This window comes from Corylus avellana, chromosome ca5 (genome assembly GCF_901000735.1).
Source record: "Corylus avellana chromosome ca5, CavTom2PMs-1.0".
Taxonomy (NCBI): Eukaryota; Viridiplantae; Streptophyta; class Magnoliopsida; order Fagales; family Betulaceae; genus Corylus; species Corylus avellana.
Genome location: NC_081545.1, coordinates 12,891,081 through 12,899,086, shown reverse-complemented (window position 1 = coordinate 12,899,086; position 8,006 = coordinate 12,891,081). Strand labels below are relative to the sequence as shown.

Below are 8,006 nucleotides of genomic sequence, written 5' to 3'. Positions count from 1 at the left end.
TGATTCGCAACTTGTGTTTTCCAATATAGGATAATTTTTCTACATCTTATTTTGATTGTGGTGATTTTATCTTTATTAATTAAATGGTGTAATAATTGGTTTGGTAGACTTAATTGTTAAACTTGGGGTTAGAATTATATTTTTCAATTTGATTATATTTCTTGCTTATGAAATCTTAAAATTTGATCAGCAATTTCTCATTACAGGTTGATCTTGCCACTGATAAGCCAAATATCGTTCTGTTCAATGTGAACTTCTCTAATGGTCTTCCACAAGATGTGTTCAGAGGAGTTAGGTCCACCAATTTATTTCCTAAGAAATGGGCAATACATGCACTTGATGTTGGGTTCGGTTTTAACTGTCTACTAGTTTATATGGTTTTCTCTGTGTACAAAAGGGATCATCTTACTATACTGAAGCTAATGTTGAAGTTGACTTGATTTGTAAGTCCAAACATATTAAATGAGAATATGTCTGTAACAGCTCATTTAATCTAAAGATTATTTCTTTTTTCAATCTGTATTAGTTCAGAGCTCTTTCAAACTTGAATATTCAAACACTAGAGAAAGGAAAAATTATCCTCTCCAATTAAAGGGCTTGAGAAGACCCGTGAAAACAAAGAAAATAAAGCATAATCATCATTCATAAAAGTTAAGAGGATTTTGGAAATGCTGGTTCCAAAATATGCATTTGTACACACTTTTCATATAGGAAAAAGCAACGAGAAAATATTTTATCTAATAAAAAAGAAATATCTACTTCCATTCTCTTACGCATGGTTTATTCATCTCCGTACAAAGAAGCATGTTACACAATCATTTTTCAACTATGTTTTTTTACAAATTTAATAGTAGATTTGCCAAAAAAGAAAAGAGACAAAATGTACAAGAAATAATTTTGTTCAAATATTGAAAATACTTGTTAGACGAGAATTACCAAATAATTTTAAAATATGGTCCCTAGTCCTTACTACTAAAACACTTTCCAAAACAAATCACAAAATACTTCAATATATATATAATGCCTAATCTTTGGTGGACCCGGTGGTTACAAAACAAGATATAGTAACCACCACCTGTTAAGTGACACCTATAATAAACTCAATTTTTTTCAACCATTTTTGTTTTGTTTCTTTTTATCTTCTTTAAATAGTACTCAATTTTTTACTTGCTCAAAACTTTCAAATGTAAACCCACCAGATACACCTTAATTTCACCTTTACAAAAACTCCTTTCAAAACACAACCGAAAACACTATTCAGACAATTTATTAAGCACACCCACTACTTTCTTTTTTTTTTTTTAAAAAAAAAAAATGAATAAAAGAGAAGCTGAACAAGAAGACCTTAACCTGGTTCAAACATAGCAATATATAAAAGAAGAATAAAATGATAATCACGAAAGGAAATGCACTCTAACAACAATAAGAGAATCACATCTGATTGTGTAAGAAAAATTTCAAATACATAGTGTAAAAAACCACTCTAAAGCGTAAAACAACCGTTTTTCATTTGACTCTAGGGATGCCACTATGGAACCGATGACTTCATGAAGCACAAGAGGCTGCTCCTTTCAAGAAGCAGGATTCAACAAAAATAGGCAATAAGAAAGGAAGCATACAGCTGGCCATACTGCCCATGCAACTTAAAAGACGAGTCTCTATTAAATTTTTTTTTTGGGTCGACTTTCCAATTTTTTTTCCCTTGTATGTTAATGAATTGTTACAATGGGCAGAGGCAAATCAAAGGGGGGGGGGGAACAAGATCAGGTGTTTCTGCCTCGATGGATTTCAAGGCAGTGTTCACTTTTTTCAACCAATTGTCCAGACGATCGCGCAAGGATGTGATCTGTGGAATCCCCAATACTCTTGGCTGCACCCAGGATACATGCACTGTTCCCTCAATTTGATCAATTATGCCCTCGATCAGATGAACCTGCAATAAAGTTCTCCCAGTGGTTTGTATTCAATCAAAAGTTGTTCCACAAAAATTATGTTGCAAGAAACATGCCAAATAGGAAAGTCACAAAGGTAGTAAAGATTCACAAAGCATTTAAAGATCAATTACTCTTCATTAATATTTCAAGGACATGGGGACTTACAAAAAGGCTCTTCATAAGAAGATGCTCCACCTCCTCGATAGAAAGTTTTGTGCGCTCTGCAATGATACTCAAAGGTATAGTTCGATCATCAGATGACCGGCTGCAAGGAAACATGTAGCAGTTAATCAATTATGCCAATTGTATCGGGAAAGACTTGTTCCTCTGGCACAAATCAAAGGTAGAACCAAAAAAAAAAAAAACAAACAAAAAAAGACAAATGCTAAACCTGAAAATAATTTCCATCAAGCAGATAATATTTATCTTTTCCACCAGCTTTTTCTCATTCTCAACTAATGATGGCTGAGCCCTCAGAGCAGCATTGTGCACATGACATAGGTCCTGATAACGAACTAAATCACCAGAGTTGAATGCCTGAAGAATATAGTAGAGCCACTCAACATTTGTTCCTAGAAGACTCTTAATCTGCAGAAAGTAAAAGATGTCACCACCCATCATAGCAGGCTGCTAAAATGAAGCATCTAAAAATTTAGTAAGAGAAAAGACTCAGTATCGAAAAGCGAATTCATGTCACATCAAGAAACTGTTTCAAATGATCCAATACTCCAAAAAAATTATAGAACCACCAGGAACATAAAAAAACAAAAACTCTAGAGCAATGCATGATGTGTAAGCCATTAAAATCCAAATCCAATTTCCATCCTTTTTGAGTTGGTCATACAAACATTCAACAATATAGATAAACAAACTAATGAAATGAAATTAAGCATATACCAGTGCATACTATATTGAATGTCAATTCACACGTCCATTCTGTGCCTTAAATCTGTTTATAAAAAATCTAACTTTCAAGCCTTAGCCACCTCCAAGTAGAAAAAGCTTGTTGTTTACAGAAAATACTTACCAACTCAAAAGTATGTTTTCAGTTCAATCTTCTAATTTGAAACTAAGGTCCTTGTTTAGTCCATGCCGAAGGTTATCTCCATCAAGGACATAGGACAGCTTTCCCCTAGAATGCAGTTCTCTACTTAATGAGCATGCCAGTGTGCTTTTCCCTGAACAATTTGTACAAAAAGCTTCAGCAAGACATAGCAACTACATCCAATTATGCAGCACTTACAAAAAGCATTTCTTATGGAGCAAGAAGATGTCCTGAAACATGAATGCAGCAGTCAAATAGAAATATATCAAATGAATTAGCAGCCCAAAAAAGCCGTCAATACCTAAGAATAAACGGTGGTATCATCCATGAAAAACTAAAAAAAAAACTATTAAAGAAAAAAGCAAAAATTCTGAATCAACAAGAATCATCTTAATTAAATAGCTATGAGGATCAAGCAAGTATAGTAGTCATTGATCTTTGAACAGAATAACACCAATGCTTAGGCATCTACACTTGATAAATTACTGTCATCTCTTTCTGGTAAGTGACAAGTTTAGATAACTCACACAAAGATGACAAAAATACTTAGTAACAACTAGGTACCACCTATTCTTCAGTAAACACCAACTCAAAACTGTTAACATTTATTTGTGCATGTGTGTGTGTCTGTGAGAGAGAGAGAGAGACAGCTATCATGAGAGGCAACTTTATCTGTTTGAACTCTACAGCTCACTATGATCAGAATCTTAGACCCAAGATTCTTCCATTTTTATTTTAAGTTCTGTAATTTAATTTGTATAACTTGAATAACAACTACTACCACATTGGCTACAATAACAAAACGCAGTAAATTTCCAGTAAAATAGTGATACAGTATACAACTTGGCCAGACACAATCCTCATTGCAGATTTTCGGTACAACTTCTCTATAAATGACATTGAGGGTAGCACTATATTATTAAGAAAATCCTATTAAGCCCATGGCAATTTATGTGATTGACCAACTGGAAGCATGGCTTTGAAAACTAAGTAAATTACATATAATCTTAACTCAGACTCTCTTGGAAGTTTGGCAAGCAAAATTTTCTCACCCGTGTATTTAGTTATAAGATGCAAATGTGTCAAATATTCACTTACCGGTTCGAATGAGGAGGAAAGATGCATATGACCCAAAGATTACATTGTAGCCAAGCTGGAGACCTGAAAACCACACATATAACCAATTCAAGGAACTGACATCTGATGGGTGGAATATGTAAAATTTGAGAACCACATGTATCCCGTGGAAAGAGTAAACTTGTATCTACCTACAGCCAAGGAAGTTTTGATCCAGCTGTAGTTTTTCTTGCTGTAGAACTCCATTAAATGGTTTAGATGTGCTGCAAAACATGTTCACAAACAATAAGACTGGGAATGACCAATGATCAGCATGGATGTTTCAAGTACTTAGATAAACTTGGATAGAGGATTCTCCCGCTCTTCCATATTAGCAACTCACTTTTTGTCATATATAAATTTCAAGGCGAATTATCATAGTTTATAGAGTTACTCCAAAGTAATTATGGACAGATTATGTGTACATCAGTTTTCAAGTTATACCAGAATTTCAGTTCCATAGATCAATAGCCAATTAGTACAAAAACAGATAACATAATGACTTCACTCCTAAAGATCATTTAATTCCTAAAACACATCCATGATTGTAATCGAACATAAGCGCCCACCAAGCTCTAAGCAGGTCACAAGAAATGCTTCATAATTATCTGAACGACACCAATGCAAAATGATACAGGTTCAATGACAACAATAGATGTAAGCCTAACATCAAATTGGAAATTTAATTTATACACAACCAACAACTAACTATAGTCTCAAACTTGGAGTCCACCTACCAAAAACAACATAGACATCAATTCCACAAAATACTACAAATTTCTCATGAACATAAATTATAGACATAATAAGTCCAGTCTCTTTTTTGGAATTTCTACATGTATGTGGAATTTCTCTTTTTTGCAATTTCTACTGTAGAGTGACCTTTTGCAATTTCTCTTTTTTGAAGCAATTATAAACAAGTATCTCACTCAGGCATTTTAACAAGCATCTTACCAACGAATACATATAACACCATTTATTTCCCGTAAGACAGGAGAATTAAGAATCTAAGGAAACAAAATAGGCAAATAAGTATGCAATCTTCAAAGCATAAACAAAACCATCTTTTGGCCAACCGACTAGATGATGAAAAGTAAAATTTCCATAGAGGCTCATTGCCTTCATCCCCTTAAATACCACTTCCAGAACAACAACCTACAAGATAAAATGAAATTAGTCAATAGATTATGCAATACCTGAGAATATTAACAAGAGAAAAGTAAAATTAATTCAAATAATAGAATTTACAGAAAATAATATGACTAAAACAAAACTGTATCTCACTCAGGCATTTTAACAAGCATCTTACCTACGAATACAAAACAAGCTCTCACTCTAGACCCATTTCCCATCCTCAATTTCCAAGAAGCATCGAAAATACTCAAGGACATAAAAATAATGCAGATCTGTGAGAAATACCAGATGAAATTAAAAAAAAAAAACCTCTTTTCTGGTTGGATGGTGGGTGGTCGATGGGGGTGGTGGCGTTGGGTGTTGCTGAGCGTTCGTCGGGTTTGGGTGGCTACCTAATCAGCAGCAGATGGTAGAAGAACTTCTGGCTCTTGGCTTAGGCCTAGACTCCTCCTAGCCATTATGACTAATATATACGGGAAGATAATTTCTAATATTAGCTTCTTAGCTTTACTCTCTGTAACTACCAAGTATTGACTAGATCTCTCTATGTATTAATCAAGTGAAAATAAAAGCTCTACCTATCTCTCTCCCAACATTGACGACCACTCTTTTCGCCTCACTCTACTGGGTGGTGGGTATGCCTTGGGGCTATTGCAAAACAATTTTACAATATGCCTATTTCTTCAAATTCTAATCCTGTTTCTCCTTTTTATTCTCTATTCAATTATTGTTAATGGAGTTGGGCTCATTCCATGAGCAAAAATACATGTAATTGTGCAGTCTTGGGTGGTGAAGGTCATATAGCTGCAACTGCAAGTATTTGTTGAAGGATGACAGCAGTCGTTTTCAGAAAAAACAAAAATAAATTGGGTGGGTGGGTGGATAAAAAGCATAGTCTTATTTGCAAGTATATGTAAAATGCCAAAAGCATATGAATTAATGGAAAGTTATGGATCTCAACACATTCAGACCAAAATTATGACAATATATAAGAACCTGAAGGCATTAATACCACACTAAAAATCTGGAGCAATGCAATTAATTGTCAGTCCAAGGGCTCACCTTTATATATCACATTTCACTAGTAGTACTCAAGAATTGCAACAACCAACATCCATTCGGCCAATGTTAGAGAAAGAATCCAAATTCTTCCTCCCTCCCATTCGGTGCTTACCTAGAGCATCCCAAACAAAATCAACCAAAAGAATTTTCAAAAACAAAACATATTCACTCCATTTGGCCCTCTATAACCAAAATTAAACAACAAAAGCTACTCAAACTTCATCAAACAAAAACCCATTGGGCTCCTCCAAAAGATCACAACAAAACTCCTCAAACCAAGCACATAGTCGTGTTGTGCGAAAGGTCGCGAATCTCTCACACAATCAATCAAGCGAAACAAACATGATATAGTGTTTAAAGGAAAAATAAACAGCAATAACAACAAGAACACAAGATTTAGGGGAGACACAAAAGAGTATTAAAACACTCACAAACCCAAATCCCCAAATACACCCAAATCTTCCTCACACTCAAAACAATACTGGTTCTTCCTAATTTCTGCAGAGCAATACAAATGTTTTTCGATCTCTACAGAAAAACCAGCACACTCTCTCGACCTCTTTCTTGCAATGAAGCCAATGGATATTTATAACCATAATGTACAAGAAGTCAAAAAACAATGGCTACTCCTTTTGTTGACAAATGAAGAAAGAATGGAGTTAATGCAGTTGCTTCTTTTGTTGACAAAAGGAATAACAAAAGAGTTAATGCAAGGCTAAGTGCAGTTAAAACTCTTAGGTACAGAGACTTCCTTATTGGAGAAGTCCTCATACGGTGTATTTGGAGATAAGGAGCATGACAACTTTGACAAAGAGACAAAGTCTTTCATTTTTGACTACTATGAGCCAATTTTTCAACTAGTCGGCCACTCACACCCAAAATCCACAAAGAACAACAAAAATCAACTCCAAATCGCATTCCCATTCGGCTGTTCACCCAGAAAAATAAATGAAAATAAAGAAATAAAACCTATTTCTTTGTCTTTCCATTTGTGGATTTGTGTGTCTGAGTGAGAGAGAGAGAGAGAAAGAGTTATAGCTTTGCTTTTCTGTGCATAAACCCTAAGCAAGAGAGAAAGAGAGAGCTGAAACCTTTCAGAGGAGGAAGCAAAGAGAGAGGGCTTCAATGAACGGCGGCGTGGACGGCAACGAGCGGCTGCGTCGAGATGGGTCTTGGGCAGCAACGAGCAGCGAACTTCCGGCGGTTGTGGAGCAGGTTCTCGGTCGCAGGGTAGGGAGAATTTTGGGGGAAGAATTTTGAGGGGGAAAATGAGGGCCTTGGAAGAAAGATGGACGCACGGTGGAGAAAGGAGATCACGACGCTGGTGGGGGAGAAAATGGGTTTGGGAAGAAATTGGGTATCGGGGCTGGGTTTTGGTGCAGAAGAAACTGGAGGGAAATGAAAATGGGATGGGTTTTGAGTTTTGAACGCAGGTTTTTTCTTTTTTTTTTTTTTTTTTTTTTTTTTTTTTAAAACAGGGGCACATGCCACGTCAGCGGCGTGCGTTACTGTTCACGCACGCCGCGTAACCTGTATCATTACTCGAAGAGAACAGAAGAGTGTCTCAATGAATTTAGTTGATTTAGAACTTCCCAATTCAGTAGGAATTCCATTCGCTAGTAATCTTGATTCTTTACTAAGATATGAAATCAAAGTAGTTCCATTTATTATTGATTATTTGTGCTTTGGATTGGCTGTATAAAACAAAAAATACC

The 8,006-nt window shown here is 35.4% G+C and overlaps 1 long non-coding RNA gene across 4 annotated transcripts; it reads right to left on the bottom strand.

Annotated features, from left to right (window-relative positions):
* Positions 1-1,414: 1,414 nt before the first annotated feature.
* Positions 1,415-7,695, bottom strand: LOC132183442 (uncharacterized). 4 transcript variants are annotated; one of them, XR_009440415.1, is made up of 8 exons: positions 7,383-7,695; positions 6,292-6,403; positions 4,248-5,250; positions 4,078-4,140; positions 2,962-3,112; positions 2,326-2,522; positions 2,100-2,199; positions 1,415-1,933 (listed from the first exon to the last, which is right to left on the bottom strand). It is a non-coding gene; the product is annotated as an uncharacterized LOC132183442 (long non-coding RNA). The 4 variants fall into 4 exon arrangements; XR_009440417.1 differs by lacking the exon at positions 6,292-6,403 and having other exon boundaries at positions 7,383-7,694; XR_009440416.1 differs by lacking the exons at positions 6,292-6,403; positions 7,383-7,695 and adding an exon at positions 5,539-6,136.
* Between the last annotated feature and the right edge of the window lie 311 nt (positions 7,696-8,006).